Source organism: Silene latifolia, chromosome Y, assembly GCF_048544455.1.
Source record: "Silene latifolia isolate original U9 population chromosome Y, ASM4854445v1, whole genome shotgun sequence".
NCBI lineage: Eukaryota > Viridiplantae > Streptophyta > Magnoliopsida > Caryophyllales > Caryophyllaceae > Silene > Silene latifolia.
Genome location: NC_133538.1, coordinates 41,383,426 through 41,407,025, shown reverse-complemented (window position 1 = coordinate 41,407,025; position 23,600 = coordinate 41,383,426). Strand labels below are relative to the sequence as shown.

Sequence of the window (23,600 nt, the reverse complement as noted above, 5' to 3'; positions counted from 1 at the left end):
TCGGTCTACCGTGCCCATATTTAATTCTGAGCCTAAAAGATAGATTTTATGAAAATCCGTCGACCAAGAATTCTAATAGAAGAATCAGTCAAAATAGTTGACTTGCCAAATTTATATAAATAAGGGATGAATCAGTCCATCGTGCTCGTATTTATATAAAGATGGGTCGTGAAATCATTTATATAATTCTGTGGGAGATCGTTATATAAATGCCAACTTGTTAAAATTGTTTTACGAGTGAAATTTTTACGATAAATGTTAATTTTCCTTTCATTTCCATTTATGTAGTAATCACGATGGCTACATCTAGTCAAACCGCTACAATATCTAAAGATACATGGCTCCGTTCTTTTATGGACAAATATGTTTTAAAACTTGACGGTAGTAATTTTAAAGATTGGGAAGAACAACTTCGATTAGCTGCCGCAGGTGATGGTAAAATACGCTACCTAGCCGATCCCTCTCCTCCTTCACCTGGTCTTAGGGCCTATGCTGATGTAAGAGAGGCATACAATGAATATCAAAGAGAATCTGCTGCGGTTAAAAACGTTTTAATTTTTGCAATGGATCCTGCCTTACAAAGGCTGTAACACCCGCCCTTTTCGTATAATTTTCATAAAGAAAAATAATACTTTTACATTACTTTAACTAGTTAATTTCATTATATTAATAAAAATAATTTAATTAAAGCTATAAGTTTTAAAGCCTACATATATAAAATATACGTTTTCGTCGGATAGAAATAATAATAATAATAATAATAATAATAATAATAATAATAACTATATTGGTAATAAAATTTCCGTCTTAAATTATAGTAGGTTTAAGACGAACCTCCGTCTAGCAAAGAACCGTCACATGCTCACATGTGAGGCTAAACTTATCTACTCTCGACCTATCCCGGGTCGACAACACGCCCCTCAATTTTGACACCCAACTAATATAATAATAATATTTTCACTCTCCCTCACACTCTCTGACCAACCAAATCCCACCAACAACCCCTTATTCATTTTCGAAAATCCTCCGTGTAAAAGCAAAAAGGGCCTGCAACACAACAATTCTACAGCTTTGGCAACAAAACTCAACGAGCACACATAAAACCCATTAATGGCGGTCCTAAAAGCTTAGATTTCTCGCTCAATTTTCGACCAAACTCAATAATTCTTGCACCATTCTTCTCCTTATCTCTTCCTTCATCTTTTAAGGTAAGAAAGGCATAGCCTTGTGAAGTTCCCGTCTCGACCCGTCTCATAAATGTGACGTTTTTAGACTAACTTGGCTCTTATTACGGTTTTTAGGTGAAGACTTTGAGGACCCCGAAGGAAACTCATTCATAATCGACCATTCACTTGAAGATTGAAGAAAGTTAAGGTAACCGGGATAGGTTACTCGACAAACGTCGGGAAACACGCCCTTTCTACTCGACTTTTCTGTAGTTATAGTAAAAGTTGGAACCTTTGAATGATTTTCGTGTATAGAAATGTTCTTTGAAGTACATGTGGTAAACTTCCATGGTGGTTGTGTTGTTGCGTGCCCTTTTTTCTGCTGTACCAGTTTAGAGGTTCGAAAATAGGGTGTGACTTGGTTCTCACTGTGTGAACTGTGTTTGCGTACCTGCTGGATTTTCTGAGTTCACTCATGCTAAAAATGATGGATTTGTTTACGCCTTTGTATGATTATACCGTCCTCAACTCAGATTCTTCTTCCGTCTTAAAACGGTGCCATGGTAGAGCTGCTTGATGCAGCCCAAAACTGTGACTCTGCTGTTCCCGAGCCCTGTTTTGGGTTGGACTAAACGGCCCCTCGAAAGCGCTTTCTTGCTTGTGTCTTCATGCTAATGCCGTCACATGTATACTCAATTTTGGACTGTCAAATGGAGTTCGGAGTACAGGAACTGTGCATTCCTCGCCTCCCTGTACAATTTCTTTAAACAAATTAGCTTGGGACTGCTTGTGCAGGTACAGGGGTCGGGGGAATGAATAAACTGTACTGATTCCATTTGCTCACTTCACTTTCATTTGGTGTTTGCTGGGTTTGCCGAGCACATGGATACCATGCCCCTTCTTTCTTTATTTTGTGATTACCATGTTTATAAACAATTGCCGTGTTCAGCTCTTTCTTTTTCCTGGATTTTGTGACTTATAATGTTGGGCTCACCAACATGCTTTTCTTGGGCTCAAACAATGGAAAATCTTGGACTCCCCTTTTTATTTTATTTGGACCCAAATTTCTGGATGTTGTGGGCTCATCATTATTGGGTTTTTGGGCTCGTCTTGTCACTTGCATTGGATTTGTGTGCTTCCCGTAAATTTTCTCATGACGTAAATTACCCATTACCACTTGTTATATTTTACTTATTTTATTTAATCGGCACGTATAACTATAAAGTGAGATATTTATTTTATATGTCACAAGTATGAAAAGATGATTATAAATAATTACTTATTGTGAGTCGTATTCTTGTAGAAATGCCATAGTACCATCATGTATGCTTGACATGCCTTTATGCCTGCTTGTGCCGTTCTGCCAAGTATGGTTTTAGCTCATTTATTCCGCCTCTTTCGGACTGTTCTGCCGATTGTGGGTTCTCGACTTCCGTTCTGTCGATCGAGTCTTGGATGCGGACTGTTCTGCCGCATGTCGAATCGGGGACCGTTCTGCCCCGAGAGTCTGGCCAGATTTAGACTAGGACTGAGTCTTTGTGATTATCATTGTCGTCCTACCAGGGGAAATTATATTTGATGAGTGTAGTAAAGGATTTGCATTTTGGATGGGTATATTGGTCATGTCTCCTTGAATTACGTGCTCGTGGTTAAGTGGTCTTTATCTTGCCTTCCAGCATTTTCCTCCATTATTTGACTTTGTTTATGCTTTGCTTACTTGCCTATTTTATTCCTTTTCCTTATTTATGAATCCTTGATCATGTATGCTCATATGCATAGTTACAATTCAGCTCATTCTCATCTTACTTGATATGGTCATTTGTTTGTGTGTTTTGTCATGTTCATCTTGATGTTTTGTGGCTGGGAGAACCTTGAGTTACTCCCCACTGACTGTGGCTTTCATGTTTACATGAATGACAGGTTGGTGAAGATGCTTATATGGGGTTTGACGTGTGAGCTAGCGAGTACCCCGGACTTATAGATTTCCTATTTACCGCTTAGACTCACCTATTTCTTTATGTCATTCGAGGGATATATTTTCCCCACTTTTGACCGTTTTATTTGTATGGACCCTTGTTTTTATTTTCGTTTTTCCTTCTGTTGAATGTTAGTGACTCCCGCATGCTAAACTCTATCTACTAAATAAAAGTTTTAAAAAACTTCACATTTTTCGTATATATTTAGTAGTTTACTTTCCGCTTTATCGCGGGGTGTCACAGTTGGTATCAGAGCCTTTGTAGCTCCCGACGCACACACGTGTACCCCAACCTAAATCTTGAACTTGACCTTGAAATAATGAATGAGAGATGGGTAGAACTAAGGACCTAAGTTGGTAGTCTTCTTGTGTATGCTATTTGTTAAGTACTAACTCGTTTGACTCTCTTTGGTGTTTTAAGAAGATGGTGCGACCAAACAATGTGGAGAATACTATCTTGCAAGCCCTTACTCAAATTCTTCAAAATCAACAAAATGTCAATGTTCAAGCCCATCCCGCTCCACATGTGGTAGATCATCAAGGAAGTTTTTCTTGGATTGCAAGTCAACTAGCAAGAAACAAGGCTAAGACCTATGGTGGTGAAGTGGATCCTATTGAGCTTTCCGAGTGGTTTCGTGACATGGAAAAGAATTTCTCTCTTTATGATGTCCAAGATCGAGACAAAGTGAAGCTTGCCTCTCATTTCCTTGTGAAGGAGGCCGATAGGTGGTGGACTATTACCGGGCCTTCCGTCACTCAAGACCCCACCTTTGATTGGAACCGTTTCAAGACTCTTGTGGAAACTCGTTTCTACCCTAAGGAACTCAAGCAACAAAAATTGAAGGAGTTCATTGATTTCAAGCAAGGAGGCCTATCCGTTCAAGCTTTCACCAACAAGTTCAATGATCTTGCTCACTATGCCCCTAAGTTTGTGAAAGATGAAGATGAGCGTGTCTACTTCTACCGAAGCAAGTTGAATCCTAAGTTGGAAAGTATGGTGAGAAGAGATTCCACAACCTTTGTGGCGGTCTATGATGATGCTCTTTGGGCCGAAAATTCCTTGAAGGCTATTGATGATGATGCCAAGACTCGTTCCCACTCTACTTCTTACCGTCCTAACTTTCATGGCAAGAGACCCTTTGTGCCTTCTCCTTCACCGAATTATGCTAACAAGAGGTTTGTGCCAAGAACACAAGAACCAAAAGTGCAAGAACCAAGGAGGCAAGAGCCTAGTGGACAAGTTTCCCAATCAAGCAACAACAACCTCAACTTGGAGAAAGCTCGCAAGTGCTTCAATTGTAAGCAAGCCTTACACCCCGGAGTTGGATGCTACAACCGACCTTTGACTTGCTATCATTGTAAGAAGCCCGGTCACCGCTACAATGATTGCCCCGATAGGAAGAATTCTACTACTTCTTCTTCCACCCAAGCTCCTAAAGCCAAGCCAAGAGGAACCATCTTTGTCATGAGTCGTGCCGAAGCCGCCGCTCATCCCGACATCATTACGGGTATGTTCTCAATTCTCGATCAACCATGCCTCATTCTTTTTGATACCGGCGCATCTTTATCTTTTATTTCTTCCAAGTTTTCGGAAAAGTTAGCTCTTGAGCCCATACCTAGTGAGGATACCCCTATATCCTTACCTTCCGGAGAAATCATTTCATGCTCCTACTTCTTTCCCGATGTCCCTATCATAATTTCGGGAAATCTTTTCCCCGCTAACCTACTTCGTTTTCCCCTTGAGGAATTCGATGTGATTTTGGGTATGAATTGGTTGTCCAAGTATGATGCAAGATTCGAGTGTAGAGATCAAAAGATTCGCCTCAAAAGTCCGCTAGGAACCCGTGTTTCCTATAAAGGGATTCGTTCTCAAGAAGGTGTGAAGTTGATTTCCGCGTTGAAGTTGATGAGTTTGGAGAGGAAAGGTCACCAAGTCTTTTTATGTGTGGTGACTTCTACTTCTCCTTCTTTGCCGAAGCTTGAAGAAGTGCCCGTGGTGTGTGAGTTCGCCGATGTTTTTCCCGAGGAGTTGCCCGGGATACCTCCCGAGCGTGATGTTGAATTTTCTATCGACCTTGTGCCCGGAACCGGACCGATTGCTAAAGCTCCTTACCGTATGGCTCCAACCGAACTTAAAGAGTTAAGGAAGCAACTTGATGAGATGATTGAGAAAGGATTTATTCGACCTAGTGCCTCACCTTGGGGTGCTCCCGTTCTCTTTGTGAAGAAGAAAGATGGATCCATGAGACTTTGTATCGATTATCGTGAGCTCAACCGTGTCACTATCAAGAACAAGTACCCTCTACCAAGGATTGAAGATTTGTTCGACCAACTCAAAGGTGCCTCTACGTTCTCCAAGATTGATCTAAGATCCGGTTATCATCAAATTCCCGTTCGTGATTCCGATATTCCAAAAACCGCCTTTAGCACGAGATATGGACATTTCGAGTTTAAGGTGATGCCCTTTGGTTTAACCAATGCCCCGTCTATCTTCATGGACCAAATGAACCGAACTTTTAGTGAGTTCTTGGACAAGTGTGTTGTGGTCTTCATCGACGATATTCTCATCTTTTCTAAATCCGAGGAAGAGCATGCCGATCATCTTCGTACTATCTTAGAGATTCTTCGTCGTCAAAAGTGGTTTGCCAAGTTTTCCAAGTGTGAATTTTGGTTGTCTAAGGTGTCATTTCTTGGTCATGTGATATCTAAGGAAGGTGTTATGGTGGATCCTTCAAAGATTGAAGCCGTGATGGAATGGAAGAGCCCGACCAATGTTGGTGAGATCCGTAGTTTCTTGGGTTTGGCGGGTTATTACCGTCGCTTTGTAAAGGACTTTTCTAAGCTCGCTAGACCGATGACCCAACTTTTGAAGAAAGAGACCAAATTCTTGTGGACCGAAGCTTGTGAAGTAGCGTTTCAAGAGTTGAAGAGAAGATTGACTACCGCTCCCGTGTTGACCTTACCCGAGGATGGAGTGGACTTTGATGTGTTTTGTGATGCTTCTAAGATGGGTTTAGGTTGTGTTCTCATGCAAAATAGGAAGGTTGTTGCTTATGCTTCGCGACAATTGAGAGTTCATGAAGTGAACTACCCTACTCACGATCTTGAGTTAGCCGTCGTTGTTCATGCCTTAAAGATGTGGAGACACTACCTCATTGGAGTTCATTGCCGTATCTTCACCGATCATAAGAGTTTGAGGTATATTTTCACCCAAAAGGAGTTGAATATGAGACAACGCCGTTGGTTGGAATTAGTGAATGACTATGATTTGGAGTTGTTATATCACGAAGGAAAGGCAAATGTGGTTGCCGATGCTCTTAGTAGAAAGTCAATTCACTCCTTGAGTGCCATCCGTGTGCTTCCCGATGACCTTTGTGCCGAGTTTCGTAAGTTAAGTTTGCAAATAGTGGAGAGTGGCTTTGATTACCTTGGTGCTATGATTGCCGAACCCGTTATTCTTCGTGAGATCCGTGATAACCTTGTGGATGATGCTACTTTCAAAAGATTCCAAGCCAAGCTTCTTGAAGGGAAAGCTAAAGATTGTGAGATTGATGCTAGTGGATATCTCCGTTACCAAAGCCGCATGTATGTCCCGATGCCGTGACTTGAGAAAGAGAGTTCTTGATGAAGCCCATCTATCCCCTTATTCAATCCACCCTGGAGGAGACAAGATGTATAAGGATTTGAAGCTTCAATTTTGGTGGCCTAACATGAAGAATGACATTGTGACTTATGTTGGGAAATGTCTCACTTGTCAACAAGTGAAGATTGAACATAAGAGACCCGGAGGTTTGCTACAACCCTTGGATGTGCCTTTATGGAAATGGGAATCTATCTCTATGGATTTTGTTATGGCCTTGCCTAAGACCGTTGGTGGAAAGGATGCCGTATGGGTGATTGTGGATAGATTGACCAAGTGTGCTAGGTTCATCCCCATAAAAGAGACTTGGAGTTTAGATAGGCTTGCTAGTGCCTATGTTGAGGAGATTGTTCGTTACCATGGTGTCCCTAAGGAGATCGTGTCGGATCGTGACCCAAGATTTTGTTCGAGATTTTGGAAGGCTTTACAAGATGCTATGGGTAGTAGGTTGTTGATGAGTACCGCTTTCCATGCCGCTACCGATGGACAAACCGAAAGAACGATTCAAACTCTTGAAGATTTGTTGCGTGCTTGTGCCCTTGATTTCCATATTAGTTGGGAGAAGAGCCTACCTTTGGTGGAATTTTCCTACAATAATAGTTACCATGCCTCCATCAAGATGGCTCCTTATGAAGCTTTATATGGAAGGAAATGCCGTAGCCCGATTTGTTGGAACCAAGCAAGTGATGTTCGTGATCTAGGACCCGACAAGTTAGCCGAAACAATTGACCAAGTGAAGATCATCCGAGAAAGAATGAAAGCCGCCCAAGATCGCCAAAAGTCTTATGCCGATGTTCGCCGTCGACCCTTGGAGTTTGAAATTGGTGATAAAGTGTTCTTGAAGGTTTCCCCTATGAAAGGAGTAAAGAGATTTGGAGTTAAAGGAAAGTTGAGTCCAAAGTACATTGGACCCTATGATGTGGTGAAAAGGATTGGTGCCGTGGCTTACAAATTGGATTTGCCCCCGAGTTTGGGTAAAGTTCATGATGTGTTCCATGTGTCTCAACTTAGGAAGTACATTAGTGACCCGAGTCATGTGTTGCAAAATGACATTCCCGAGCTTGAGCCTAGTCTTTCTTTCGAAGAGAGACCGATTCGCATTTTGGATAAGAAAGACAAAAAGTTGAGGAGTAAGGTTGTCCCCTTACTGAAAGTTTTATGGAAGTGCGGTGACGTGGAAGAAGTGACTTGGGAACCGGAAGCTTCTATGCGTATCAAGTACCCGGATTTATTCTCTTAAGGTAATTTTCTTACTTCAAGTTTCGAGGACGAAACTTTTTAAAAGGAGGGGTGATTGTAACACCCGCCCTTTTCGTATAATTTTCATAAAGAAAAATAATACTTTTACATTACTTTAACTAGTTAATTTCATTATATTAATAAAAATAATTTAATTAAAGCTATAAGTTTTAAAGCCTACATATATAAAATATACGTTTTCGTCGGATAGAAATAATAATAATAATAATAATAATAATAATAATAATAATAATAATAATAATAATAATAATAATAATAATAATAACTATATTGGTAATAAAATTTCCGTCTTAAATTATAGTAGGTTTAAGACGAACCTCCGTCTAGCAAAGAACCGTCACATGCTCACATGTGAGGCTAAACTTATCTACTCTCGACCTATCCCGGGTCGACAACACGCCCCTCAATTTTGACACCCAACTAATATAATAATAATATTTTCACTCTCCCTCACACTCTCTGACCAACCAAATCCCACCAACAACCCCTTATTCATTTTCGAAAATCCTCCGTGTAAAAGCAAAAAGGGCCTGCAACACAACAATTCTACAGCTTTGGCAACAAAACTCAACGAGCACACATAAAACCCATTAATGGCGGTCCTAAAAGCTTAGATTTCTCGCTCAATTTTCGACCAAACTCAATAATTCTTGCACCATTCTTCTCCTTATCTCTTCCTTCATCTTTTAAGGTAAGAAAGGCATAGCCTTGTGAAGTTCCCGTCTCGACCCGTCTCATAAATGTGACGTTTTTAGACTAACTTGGCTCTTATTACGGTTTTTAGGTGAAGACTTTGAGGACCCCGAAGGAAACTCATTCATAATCGACCATTCACTTGAAGATTGAAGAAAGTTAAGGTAACCGGGATAGGTTACTCGACAAACGTCGGGAAACACGCCCTTTCTACTCGACTTTTCTGTAGTTATAGTAAAAGTTGGAACCTTTGAATGATTTTCGTGTATAGAAATGTTCTTTGAAGTACATGTGGTAAACTTCCATGGTGGTTGTGTTGTTGCGTGCCCTTTTTTCTGCTGTACCAGTTTAGAGGTTCGAAAATAGGGTGTGACTTGGTTCTCTTGTGTGAACCGTGTTTTGCGTACTGCTGGATTTTTCGAGTTCACTCATGCTAAAAATGATGGATTTGTTTACGCCTTTGTATGATTATACCGTCCTCAACTCAGATTCTTCTTCCGTCTTAAAACGGTGCCATGGTAGAGCTGCTTGATGCAGCCCAAAATCGTGACTGCTTTGTTCCCGAGCCCTGTTTTGGGTTGGACTAAACGGCCCCTCGAAAGCGCTTTCTTGCTTGTGTCTTCATGCTAATGCCGTCACATGTATACTCAATTTTGGATTTGTCAAATGGAGTTCGGAGTACAGAATCGTGCATTCCTCGCCTCCCGTACAATTTCTTTAAACAAATTAGCTTGGGACTGCTTGTGTGCGTGTACGGGGGTCGGGGAATGAATAAAAGTATCTTGATTCCATTTGCTCACTTCACTTTCATTTGGTGTTTGCTGGGTTTGCCGAGCACATGGATACCATGCCCCTTCTTTCTTTATTTTGTGATTACCATGTTTATAAACAATTGCCGTGTTCAGCTCTTTCTTTTTCCTGGATTTTGTGACTTATAATGTTGGGCTCACCAACATGCTTTTCTTGGGCTCAAACAATGGAAAATCTTGGACTCCCCTTTTTATTTTATTTGGACCCAAATTTCTGGATGTTGTGGGCTCATCATTATTGGGTTTTTGGGCTCGTCTTGTCACTTGCATTGGATTTGTGTGCTTCCCGTAAATTTTCTCATGACGTAAATTACCCATTACCACTTGTTATATTTTACTTATTTTATTTAATCGGCACGTATAACTATAAAGTGAGATATTTATTTTATATGTCACAAGTATGAAAAGATGATTATAAATAATTACTTATTGTGAGTCGTATTCTTGTAGAAATGCCATAGTACCATCATGTATGCTTGACATGCCTTTATGCCTGCTTGTGCCGTTCTGCCAAGTATGGTTTTAGCTCATTTATTCCGCCTCTTTCGGACTGTTTCGCCGATTGTGGGTTCTCGACTTCCGTTCGTCGATCGAGTCTTGGATGCGGACTGTTCTGCCGCATGTCGAATCGGGGACCGTTCTGCCCCGAGAGTCTGGCCAGATTTAGACTAGGACTGAGTCTTTGTGATTATCATTGTCGTCCTACCAGGGGAAATTATATTTGATGAGTGTAGTAAAGGATTTGCATTTTGGATGGGTATATTGGTCATGTCTCCTTGAATTACGTGCTCGTGGTTAAGTGGTCTTTATCTTGCCTTCCAGCATTTTCCTCCATTATTTGACTTTGTTTATGCTTTGCTTACTTGCCTATTTTATTCCTTTTCCTTATTTATGAATCCTTGATCATGTATGCTCATATGCATAGTTACAATTCAGCTCATTCTCATCTTACTTGATATGGTCATTTGTTTGTGTGTTTTGTCATGTTCATCTTGATGTTTTGTGGCTGGGAGAACCTTGAGTTACTCCCCACTGACTGTGGCTTTCATGTTTACATGAATGACAGGTTGGTGAAGATGCTTATATGGGGTTTGACGTGTGAGCTAGCGAGTACCCCGGACTTATAGATTTCCTATTTACCGCTTAGACTCACCTATTTCTTTATGTCATTCGAGGGATATATTTTCCCCACTTTTGACCGTTTTATTTGTATGGACCCTTGTTTTTATTTTCGTTTTTCCTTCTGTTGAATGTTAGTGACTCCCGCATGCTAAACTCTATCTACTAAATAAAAGTTTTAAAAAACTTCACATTTTTCGTATATATTTAGTAGTTTACTTTCCGCTTTATCGCGGGGTGTCACAAAGGCAATGCGTCAAATTCCACAATTCTCATGAGGTGTTCTCGAGGCTATCTACTATGTTTTCTCAAGCCCCGAGGATAATCCAATATGACACCGCTGTCCATTTCTTTAAGGCTAACCTCAAAGATGGGCAACCTGTGAGTTCACACGTACTTAAAATGATTGAGTACGTGGAAACTCTAGATGGGTTGGGATGCAAGATCCCTGATGAGCTTGTGGTGGACCGAGTACTCCACTCTCTTTCACATGTCAAAGGATTTACCCAATTTTAGGTAAATTATAATATGACAAACATGAAGAAAAGTCTTCATGAGCTCCATTCTTTGCTTGTTCAAGCAGAGAAGGACATGGGATTGAGTCGGAGTACGAGGAAGGACGTACTTGAAATCAATGTGAAGGGGAAGAAGAAGTTGAAGAGGAATGCAGGGAAGAAGCCCATACAGGTTGAGGGCAAAGGTAAGGCTATTGCGAGTAGCTCTACCAAGCCTAAACCTAAGAAGGGTAATCCTATTAAATATAACTGTAATTATTGTAATAACATGGGACATTGGAGGCGTAATTGCGCCAAATACTTGGATGACATCAAAGTTGGCATTGTGAAGCCAACATGTAATTTCTCAACCGAATCTTTTATGATAGACATAAATTACGCTTCAAATACAACTTAGGTATTAGATACTGGTTGTGGTTCTCACTTATGTAATCACTTGCAGGGCCAAAAAAGCGTAAAGAAGCTAAACAAGGGTGATGTTGATCTTCAGATGGGTAACGAAACTAAAGTAGCCCCCGTTTCAGTAGGAACCCATGTACTTAATTTAGCTTCGGGTTTGCAGTTGTTTCTAAATAATTGTTATTTTGTACCAACGTTGTATAGAAATAAAATATCAGTATCTATGTTAGACGTAGAAGGTTTTAATTTTGTAATAAAAAATAAATGTTGTACTTTATCCCTTAATGGGATTGTATATAGCCAAGCTATTTCAATTAATGGTATTTATATTCTAGACACTTGCAACGATGTTTATCATTTAGACAATAAGAGACTCAAAACAGGTGATCCCTATTTATCTTATTTATGACATTGCCGATTAGGACATATCAACGATAAACGCATTAAAAGACTAGTGTCGACTGGTGTAATTAAACCTTTTGATTTAGAATCATTTGGCATATGCAATTCTTGTCTTCTTGGCAAGATGACTCATGCACCTTTTCTAGGAAAGAGATATCGAGTTAGTGAGTTGTTGGGTTTAACATACCGATGTATATTGTCCAATAACTATCACTACTAGAGGCAATTATGACTATTTCATTACTTTCACCGATGACATGAGTAGATATGGGTTTGTCTACTTAATGAGGTATAAAAGTGAAGTTTTTGACAAGTTCAAAGAGTTTTAGAATGAAGTAGAAAACCAATTAAATAAGAAGATTAAAACATTACGACCAGATCGTGGTAAGGAATATTTAAGCAATGACTCTAAAGATCACCTTAAAGACTGTGGTATTGTATCTCAGTTAACTCCTCCTGGCACATCATAACTGAATGGTGTGGCTGAAAGTAGGAATAGAACTTTATTAGATATGCCCCGATCAATGATGAGTCAAACTAAGTTACCTAAGTCATTTTGGGGATTTGCCATTTTATCTGCTATATGCTCACTTAATCAAAGTCCCACTAAAGCAACCGAGAAAACTCCATATGAGATATGGAAAGGGAAGGTCCCGAATTTGCGATACATGAAAGTATGGGGTTGTGATGCTTATGTCAAGAACAAATCTGACGATAAGTTTGCACCTCGTTCTGACAAATGTATATTTATAGGTTAACATAAGGAAACTTGTGGATATTACTTCTATAATAGTAACGAGAACAAAGTGTTTGTGGCTCGTGAGGCTGTCTTTCTAGAAAAAGAGTTTATTTCTAGAAGACAGAGTGGGAGAAAATTTGAACTGATGAAGTTCAAAAGCCACAAACTGATGTGAAAATACAGGAAGATGTTCCATCTACGTCTGACTTGGTTATTATTCATTCCGAACCTAGGAGGTCAGGTAGGGTTACTCGCCAGCCTGGTAGATACCTTGGTATCATCGAGGAAGATGGTGACTATGAGGTATTACTTTTAGAAACCGATGAACCTAAAACCTACAAAGCGTATATTACTAGTTCTAACTCTAAGTTATGGCTCGAGGCCATGAAATTCGAAATGGATTCCATGTACGATAATCAGGTATGGGACCTGATTGACTTACCTAAAGATGTTTGACCTCTTCAGTGTAAGTGGATCTTTAAGATTAAAATCGGCATGGATGGACATAAATATGTCTACAAAGCTAGATTGGTGGCAAAAGGTTTCACACAAGTTCATGGTTTACACTATGACGAAACTTTTTCACCAGTAGCTATGCTTAGATCTGTTTGGATAATGTTAGCGACTGCTGCATTTCATGATTATGAGACATGGCAAATAGATGTTAAGACCGCATTACTGAACGAGTTTCTGGAAGAGGAAGTGTATATGACACAACCTGAAGGTTTTGTGGATCCTAAAAATCCTAACAAAGTATGCAAACTTAAGAGATCCATTTATGGTCTTAAGCAAGAGTCAATGAGTTGGAATCATCGTTTTGATCATGTTATTAAACAGAATGGTTTTTCTCGAAGTGTTGAAGAACCATGTTTATACATGAAGTTTAGTGGGAGTAAAGTTGTTTCACTACTACAAATACAGGCTATAACAACGGTCAAAAACCGTTGTTATATAAAAAAGCGGACGTTGTTAAAGCGTCCGTTGTAAAAGGTTTTAACAACGGTTGGTTTTCTTAAGGAAACCGTTGTTAAAAATATTAACAACGGTTTTAAGTATAAAAACCCGTTGTGGAAAGTGTGACTCACTTTTGGGGGGAAAGTTATAACAACGGGTTGTAATATACAAAATCGTTGTTATAACTAAAGACAACAGGTTATTTGTAAATAACCGTTGTTGTTTGTTCTTAAAAAATAAAATAAAATTAAATTAAATATTACTAGATGCATGCATAATTACGGCCCGTTATAATTCCGATGCATCCATTATTACTGCCATCAATGTGCATATGAACGGACAATATGGAATGAGAAGGGTTAGTAATAAGATTTGAAGCAGCATTGAGAGAAATGATGATGATTATGGCACAACTTCCTAACATATATATTAATTAAAAAAAAACTCAACCCACACATTGCTTAGTATAAATACATTGCATTATCTCAACTAACATTTCCATTATCTCAATATATACATCTCCAAACCCTAACTGCTAAAACAAACTCCAAATAAATTAACCCTACTTAATCTTTCAAAACAAACTCCAAACTCCAACAAAGTGAATGATATCATCCTTAAAACTCTTACTATGATCGAGAACAACAACGGTTTCATCCGCCGGTTGCTCCATATTGAGGAAAGTTTCAGGAGCTACCTTGCGGATGCTCGACCCGTACTGAAGGACGCCAAAGAAGATGGCTTGACGGAGCAGCAGCAGTTGCAGCTATATGACGATATAGCAACTGCTGAACATAACCTCCAAATAGCCAAGGAGGAGAGGACGTATATGATAGAGGAGAATAAGATCCTCTATGAAAATATAAGAATTGCATTTTTATTAATGTAATTTTTTTTTAATTTATGTATTTATATTTATATATATATATATATATATATATATATATTAATATATATATATATATATATATATTAATTATGTTTATCTTGCTTCTTCTTCTTGCGTCTTCTTTGTTTTACTAACTAATTATGCGAACAATACTTAAACAAATAACATAATGGTCGATAAAAACACATACATGCAAAAAAAATAATTAGAAAAAGAAAATAATGACGATGAAACTAACAGTGACGGTGAGATTTACCTGATACTTACAGAACGTAAGAGATGATGAAATCAACAGTGACGGCGAGAAGATAAAGCGACCATGAGAAAGAGAGAAAGAGACGATGAGAAAGTGTGTGTTTTGTGTTTGTGTTTGTCTGCTGTGTTTGTGTATTAAGGTTTGTGTTTTGTGGCTGCAGCAGACTTGTGTTTGTGTGGTTTATAGTATGGAAGGTATTGACAATGGTTATTAAACAACAACCATTGTCAAATATGTTTTAACAACGGTTGTAAATCAACAACCGTTGTCAAATATGTTTTAACAACGGTTGTAAAAAACACCCGTTGTCAAATATGTTTTAACAACGGGTTACAAAAGTAACCGTTGTGATTACTTTTCACTAACTTTGCGCCAATTTTGCGCCAAATTATTAGCAACGGTTCCGCATGTGTTACCCGTTGTAAAAACTAATAACAACGGTTTTTATAACCATACCCGTTGTAATTAATTTTAGTAAAATTCGGGCCATACATTCTATAACGTCTATTGTGATTTTCGTGAATAATCGTTGTTAAAGGGGCGTTGTAGTTGCCTGGATTTGTAGTAGTGTTTTCTTACTTTTATATGTGGACGCCATATTACTCATTGGGAATGATATTGATATGCTTACTTCTGTCAAGGAGTGGTTGGGTATCCGGATATTAGCTTTGAGTCAAGAAGCTTATATCGACAAGATTCTTGACCGATTCAATATGAAAAACTCCAAGAGAGGTTTTCTACCTATAGGTAGTGGGATTACTTTGAGTAAGTCGCAGTGTCCTACTGAGCCCGAGGATATTGAACGCATGAAATCGATTCCCTATGCTTCCGCTGTTGGATCGATCATGTATTCTATGATGTGCTCTCGTCTTGACGTCTCGTATGCATTGAGTATGACGAGTCATTTTCAGAAAAATCTAAGTGAGAGTCACTGGATAGCCATCAAGAATATTCTTAAGTACTTGAGAAGGACTAAGGATTCATTCTTGGTGTTTGGAGGAGAATCTGAATTATCTATAAAAGGTTATACGGATGCCAGTTTCCAAACCGATAGGGATGATTTGAAATCCTAGGCTGGTTTTGTATTTTTGATGAACGGAGGAGCGGTTTGCTGGAGAAGTTTGCTGGAGAAGTTTTAAGGAGTCTGTGACTGCTGATTCTACAACGAAAGCTGAGTAAATAGCAGCCTCTGAAGCTGCGAAGGAAGCTGTTTGGATTAGGCAATTCTTATAGGGACTAAAAGTAGTTCCAATAGCCGAGGATCCTATCACTTTATAATGTGATAACAGTGGGGCAATTTTTCAAGGAAAAGAGCTAGAGTCTAGTAATAAGTCTAGACACATACTTAGAAAACTTCATGTAATTAGAGATTAATTGAAAGGAAGGAAATCACAGTCTGTAAGGTTGGGACAGCTGCCAACATCGCTAGTCCTTTAACCAAGTCATTGTCTCAAGCTGAACATGATAGTCATGTAGTTTCTATGGGATTGAGACGAATGCCAGAACTGTTGTAAATTATGCTATATGTAATAAGTCAGATATTGTATTTATTATTTCATATATGATAATTACATTGATTGTTGTGTTCAGTTTTTATACCTGAATTTAAATACTTTGTTTTATCTAAATAGGTTGTATTTACAATGTCGAACCCTTTAAAAGTGAACTAGATTAACATTATATTTTGTCCCTAGTTACTTAATGAGGTGACCTCTCGGAGTGACTATATTGTAAGGCGATTGATGACAAGTGCGACTGTCATTTGGCCATTGTGATGGCTGGTCGATTACATAGGCAGATTGTGAGACTATTTGTCGGACAGTGACCGTTTACAGAGTCCTTTTGTTGCTGGGTCGTAGCGAGGATTTCTATTTATTCCTTCGAGTTGGTTTTTTATACTGGACCCTATTTATATGTGTTTGGTACGATTTTTCGGTGGCTTAGGTTTTTGCTCTAGGTCGCGCCGTAAAAGGAGGCCAATGAGCATTTACTGGGTCATTGTGATCTGCATCGAACAAAGAAAATAGGTCAACGGGATTGTCCACCCATGACATTTTTATCTCAAGGCCACTCGAGGAGAGGTGACTTGAAATGCGTGGCCACACTCAGAAGAGATCTATAGTAGATTATCCGGTCAGACAGTCATTCTCCTGATCGAGGAAACCACTTCATGGTATGATCACTTGCAAGAACGATCTGAAAGACATCTTGCATTGAGTGAGAGATATTATTGTACAAGAGAATTGGTAACGCATACTTTTGTCGGACAAGTGGGAGATTGATGGAGTAGTGTCCTCCACAATAAGTGTGTTTACATATTAAATCTCCTAAAAGGAATATCAGAGATTTATTTTATTTATTTGTCAGCTGGTCATCGTTAATCAGTAATGGTTGGCTGACTAGAGTTTGACATTACTGTCGTATGACGGCGGTGTTAGGCTGATCCCTTTAGGTCACACCTATAAGATGATGCCCAAATGGAAAAACTATTATTTGTATGAGATATAAATTAATTAATCCTTGTATTAGTTGACTTTTAATTAAGTCATGTGTATATATTATTTGATGACGAGTTACAACTCGGGCAAAGGGGATTTATTATTTAATTATTCGATAATTGATTAATAAATATTAATTGAAATATAATAATTAATAGTTTATTAGATAAAATTTCTACGGCATGTGTATATGTTTTGAGGCGGAGGTAATTAGCTATTTAAATTTACAAGGGCTTGTAAATTAGCTAATAAGGGTTCTAAAGACACATTTTATATAGATAAAACGGTCTAATGATTACTTAATAGTTAAGTGGTCATTAATAGTTAATTTGTATTATTTAAGTGTTAAATAATCAAATTAATATTTAATTATATAAGATAATTAAGTATAAGACTTATAAGCATTTATGGGGCAAATGTCGAAAATTGAAGTGGACCTTATAAGGCCCTAGTGGGGCGGTTTTTTGTGGGCACAACAAGTGTCCATGTTGTTGTCATTCTTCAGTATGGACTGTCTCTTAAATTTGCCTATTTATACCCAATTATTCACATAATCTTATTTTGTCCATTTTTCTTCTTCAAAAATTGATCAAAAATCAATCAAAGAAATTCAAATATATATATATTACACATCAAGTATTATTAATAGTAATAATATATAATTAATATATGGTTTACTACTAATATTATCTAGTTAGTAACATTAGTAGTATTTTGGGATGAGTCTTGGGTGCTCACCTTAGGAGATTACCTACTTTGGTGATTGGATTTTGGAGGATCATTCATCCATTTTCATAGCTCAAGAACTACAAAGGTAGGAGACCTTTGTAGCTCCCAAATTTGCCATTTTCTCAATGTAAGGAAATTTCTACTCATTAATTTTTGCATGCATGTAGATTTTAGATCACTAAATAAAATTAACATGTAATTTTATTATCTTTAAGAAAGTCTTAATTGGTCTAAAATACTAACATGAAGACCTGGTTCATAAGATCCATAAACATTGATGGCGCATTTGTCAACCCAAAAGGCATCACCACATACTCATAATGACCATACCGCGACCAAAAAGCTGCTTTAGGAATAACTTCATCTGCAATCCTCAACTGGTGGTAACCCGATATTTGATCAATCTTTGAAAACACCCGGGCATCACTCAACTGGTCAAACAGATCATCAATCCTCGGCAAATGATACCTATTCTTCACGGTAACATGATTTAGCTCTATGTAGTCGATGCATAACCTCATACTGCCACCATACCCCAGCTTCGTCCCTCAGATAAAACGCGGCCTGCTCCACTTTTATTTCAACCGGACAATTAACAACCTCCAAAATAGTTTCCATCTCTCGATGCCGGTTGTCGAGCCATTTGGGCTCGCCTGTGCCCTCATAAGTGGTAGGGTTGTAGTGGGAAATAGTGGTGTTTATCCTGGATGCATCAACAACTATTTATATTCCCTTCCCTACATTCTTTAGGGCCTCAGTGAGTGCTTCTTGTTGCTCAATCATCCTGCCAATCTTATCTTAGCTCATCTCAGAGAATTTAATGTACACAACAAATCTCTTTAGCGGCATATTGAGCTTCAATAACCAAAACAAATGTAAGCATAAAGCCTACGTCTCAAAATAAAATCACATCCACCAAAGAGGTACTCGGTCGAGTACACATAGGTACTCAGTCGAGTAAAAGCCACTCGGTCGAGTAAAAGCCACTCGGCCGAGTATACTAACTACTCGGCCGAGTGCTCAGAATCCAATATCTGACCAACAAATGACATACAACGTACTCGGTTGAGTACGCCCCACTCGGCCGAGTGCTTGCTCTGCTCGGTCGAGTGGTCACATTCCATTAGCATCTATAAATCACTAGTACTCTCACTCGGTCAGGTGTCAAGGATACTGTAGACACTTCATTTCTGCACCTCACGCGAACCACCCAGTGATGATTGGACCGCAAGTTTAATCACGCATAGCGATTTATGGCCATTCGTAAGTTCGTCGACACAAGATAGCTCTAACAGCCGAGTCAACCTCATGGTCGTCATCTACGCGCCGATACGGTCGTTTTGACACTAATTAGAGTACATTTGGAGTCCGGGTCAAAAATCGTTTCCAATTTCTAAAACCGTCTTAAAACTGAGTCGGAATATTCTAGAATTTTATGGATTATTTATTCTTCTTTTATATTTTTTTATCACGAAAATATCTTCCTTGCGGAATAAGGAAGCATACATCTTCCCAAATTCCTATTTAAAACCGTGGAACTTTTTCATGCTGAGGAGGAAACCACTCAAGAGAAAACGCAGCAGGAGCTACGCCTCTTGTAAAGGTCGCAGTTCCTGCTGCGCCTCTTCTTGGGCTAGTTTTTTTCCCAGTTTCCAGATTTTTTTCCGGATTTCTTTCCTAATTCTACTTTTACATAAATTCCTTCACGTGATTAGTATAAATAGAGGCCTTCGCCTCACATATTTTTCACGTGAGTGTCCGCCATTCTCTTCTCCCATTGCATTCTATGACCGCGCTCTTGCTTTTCGACGCCTACGTGCTTGCTCTACGTGACCACGTAAGCTCTGATCATTCTGAGTACCAGTCACGTTGCATAGACCAACCAATTTGACTAACTCCACCTAATCAATCTAATCAATCTATTTTAAATCCTTTTTAAGGGCACTTTCATTCGTACATCGAGTCAAGCAATCGCCAAACGACAACTTAATCAATCTCGTTTCGTCAAATATGTAAGTCTGAGGTTATGAATCCAAATTTTATTTACTTTATTTTTCTGTATATAACATATGTAAGAATTTATATCATTAGTATGCTTAAACCGTCTATTAAAATCATATTTAAAAACTCTTTTGACGGAAACAACAGAGAAACGACGCGGGGAAGAATCGCATCAACTGATGCGCCTTCTGGAAAGGCTGCAACATCTGCTGCACCTCTTCTAGAGGCTGCTTTCAGGTGCTGCACTTCTTCTTCTTCGTCGGGTTTCTGTTCTTTCATCTCTTTCTTTCTTCATTTTTCTCTTCTAATTTCGTCTAATAATTTTCAAATTAGTTTTTATAAATCCTTTTGAATAACTTTCAGACTTAAATCTCTTATGATCAATATTTGCGGGTTTTCGTTATAAATTCAAACCCGAATTTAAGAGATTCGATTTAGCCATGTCAAGTCTCTGGAATTCGTCTTTTGTACATATTTCTCTTTATTTTTCAGGTTTCGTTCTATTTTGGTTCCTGTTTTAACCATCTTCAATCCGAATTTTTGTATATAAAATCAATCCCAACATCATAATTTGTAAACCGCCATAAGATTATGTTTAAATTCGCTCGTTTTCACTTTATGACGATATTAGTGTATATAACATGCTAAATCACTTCTATTCGAGTTTCATATCGATAATCAATATAAATAAACCAACGAACACTAACTAACCACGATTTTGACTTTCACAGTCAGAACCTAGCTCTAGAACAACCGCAATAGGTGATACGCCTCTTCTAAAGGACGCACCAGTTGCAGCGCCTGTTCTGGGCGGGATTCTGTCTCTGAACTCGTTTTCGTTTTGATGTAGGGTTTCTAATTAAGCTCCTAATCGACTATTATTCGTATTATCACCAATTGTTCGACATATTTTCATATTTTAATTATTTTTAATTTCTTTTTAATTTTCCTTTCTTTACAAATCCGTTTATGAGCATGTTTATGACGTAAATTCAATTAAATTCGTTGTAATCGATTGTAATTTATTTATTGTAATACTTGTCTTGTATGATTTACTTATTTGGCATATTCACATGTAATGAATCTAATTCCAACTTCGACCCAATTGAGTGCTAAATTGCTTATCTACCGATATAATCTAATATCACATGCTAGGATTAATCCATATTTGTTGCATTGCATGCATACAATTGACTACATATCAAGTATAAATAGCTTCCCTAATCATTAGTAGAGGTCGCTTTCGAGGCGGGCGGGATTAGGTGTTCAAATAAAAGCACTCCCTAATATGTAGCCTCACCCCTTACTCAAGATCTCTGTGAACATCCGTGTTCATTGGCATCACGAGAGTCATTCTAGACATAGAATGCTAAGGGTAACAAATTTCTTAGTGTTCATGTCACTACTTTGTGTCTTGGCATGACACGAAGTATTCGAACGATTCCAATTTTCCATAAAATTTGGTTACGATTCAACAAATGCAGGCGTGTCAAACCTTTCATCGGTTTCAATGTCTTACAAATCGGTAAGGGCCTATGAGTGCTTTGGCGCACGCCGGATTTTCGTGGGAGAAGTGACGCCGCCTAAAAACCAACACGAGGGTGCGCGCGACACGGGTGGCTGTGTCCACAGTTTGGCGACTCCGCTGGGGATGATACACTTTGACTAAGTCTAGTGTTACCTAGGGTGAAACTTGAATAAGAGGGAATAGTTTATATGAGACAGTTGTCAGTTTTCATTACTCGACCTTCTTAAGTCGTTTTAACCAGCCTTCCCAGGCTTAACCCAACCAATTCGACCAATCGTCTCGTCTGGATGGTGCAAATTCATATTTATGCCCACATATGGATAACGATTAACGTTAATCATACAACGATGCTTACTCATATTTGTATCAAGAGCTTTCACTACTCGAGCGAATGGAGTAGGAACTGACCCGACTCATGTTTGGCGCGAACCTCTCCACAGTCTAGGGTACGATGGCTTGTTATGACAACCCACCCTTTAAACTAAAACCCTTTTAAGAGCAGTCAGCATGCCGTGATAATGCCTATGCCTATGTTTGCAAATTGTATATTATCACCTTTGTAAACAAAACCATGACGAAATTTTCAAAGTCCTTTCTTCAAAATGTAAAAGGTAAAATATTTTAAAACAACGTAAAAAGCTCAAAGCCAATAAAGTCAAGTCGAAAATCTATTTCAAAAATCAACCATTTTCAAAATCATTTCAAAGTCAACACTCCTACAATCACACACAATAATTGTCTAGGATAACATTTCAAAACCAACATTTTCAAAACTCACACAACACAAGGGCCTTACGTGTCCTTCCCTTTTTGAGTCCTTCCACGAGTCTTTTCTTGTTCGAGTAAGTGTGCGATGTAGTCGATCATGTCTTGATTTGTCGTCGGTTCTTATCTTCAGTCCAAGATGGTTGGAACTAACGACAGTCAAGAAAGTGTCCAGGGTCCACCCAATGGTAATGGCAATAATCAAGTTTTGGCTGCACTACTCTGACTCCAAGCCAGTCAAGATGTCGCCTACGCTCGTCTCAAAACAATTGAAGGCCGCATAGTAGCCATAGAAGCCAGACTTCCTTTTGCGGAGGGTCCTATTCCTGACATCCCTTTGTACGACAATTCTCCACCCTTCGGAAAGCCTGAAAATGATTCTCCACCTATCCTTACTGAAGCAGAAAAGCGTCTTCAATACCTGGGAGAGAAACAAATGTACCTCAAGAGAGATGACATCTACAGGGAAAACAGCCGAAAGTATGAAGCAGTAAATACTTAACTAGCAATTAACTTCAACATGACTGACATCCCAAAATTCAAGGGGCATGAAAACCCTCTAAACCACATCTGTGCTTTCAAATATTACATGTCTATAAAAGGCATCAAGCCAGAAATGTTCATAAGGATCTTTCCTTCATCTCTCGACACCATTCCCAAACATTGGTTCTATCCTCTAGAACATAGAAAAATCTCTACTTGGGATGATGTTGCCATCGAGTTCACCAAACAGTACGTAGATAATGCCGATATTCAAGTCAACATGCGCACTCTAAAGGTTCTTACCCAAAATGAAAATGAAGGTTTCACCGACTTCCTAAGTAAGTGGAGAAAGACTAGTACCTAACTTGTTGAGCGTCCAGACAAGGACACTCTTGTGGAGAAATTCGTGGACAATCTAAGGTCTATTTATGCAAACCACTTGAGGTACCAAAAATCTTTCAAATATTTAACGGTGCCAGGTACAAGAATCAAAGACGATATTCGCAAGGGACTCTTGTCCAAAATTGTGGGACGAGGATATCAAGGTTCAACGTCAGTTGGAAGTCGTGCCTACGGTTCTACTAGAAAGACCAACGATGTCAACCTCGTCGAGTCATCTAAGAAAAACAACACGCCAAGACATGATCGAAGATGGACAATTGCCTATCCCTCCCGCGAGTAAGCCTAACAACACAAAGAATCCTCTTCGAATTCTGATGATGTCGGATGAAGAATCCATCTTGGATTGTTCACACCTTATCTCTCCAGTGGAAGGCGAGA

The 23,600-nt window shown here is 38.8% G+C and overlaps 2 long non-coding RNA genes across 2 annotated transcripts; both read left to right on the top strand.

Annotated features, from left to right (window-relative positions):
* The first annotated feature begins 1,054 nt into the window (after positions 1–1,054).
* LOC141633969 (uncharacterized) lies at positions 1,055–3,152 on the top strand. The gene is made up of 3 exons (XR_012538730.1): positions 1,055–1,208; positions 1,302–1,374; positions 3,087–3,152. It is a non-coding gene; the product is annotated as an uncharacterized LOC141633969 (long non-coding RNA).
* A 5,426-nt stretch (positions 3,153–8,578) lies between these two features.
* LOC141634002 (uncharacterized) lies at positions 8,579–10,675 on the top strand. The gene is made up of 3 exons (XR_012538747.1): positions 8,579–8,732; positions 8,826–8,898; positions 10,610–10,675. It is a non-coding gene; the product is annotated as an uncharacterized LOC141634002 (long non-coding RNA).
* The last annotated feature ends 12,925 nt before the right edge of the window (positions 10,676–23,600 follow it).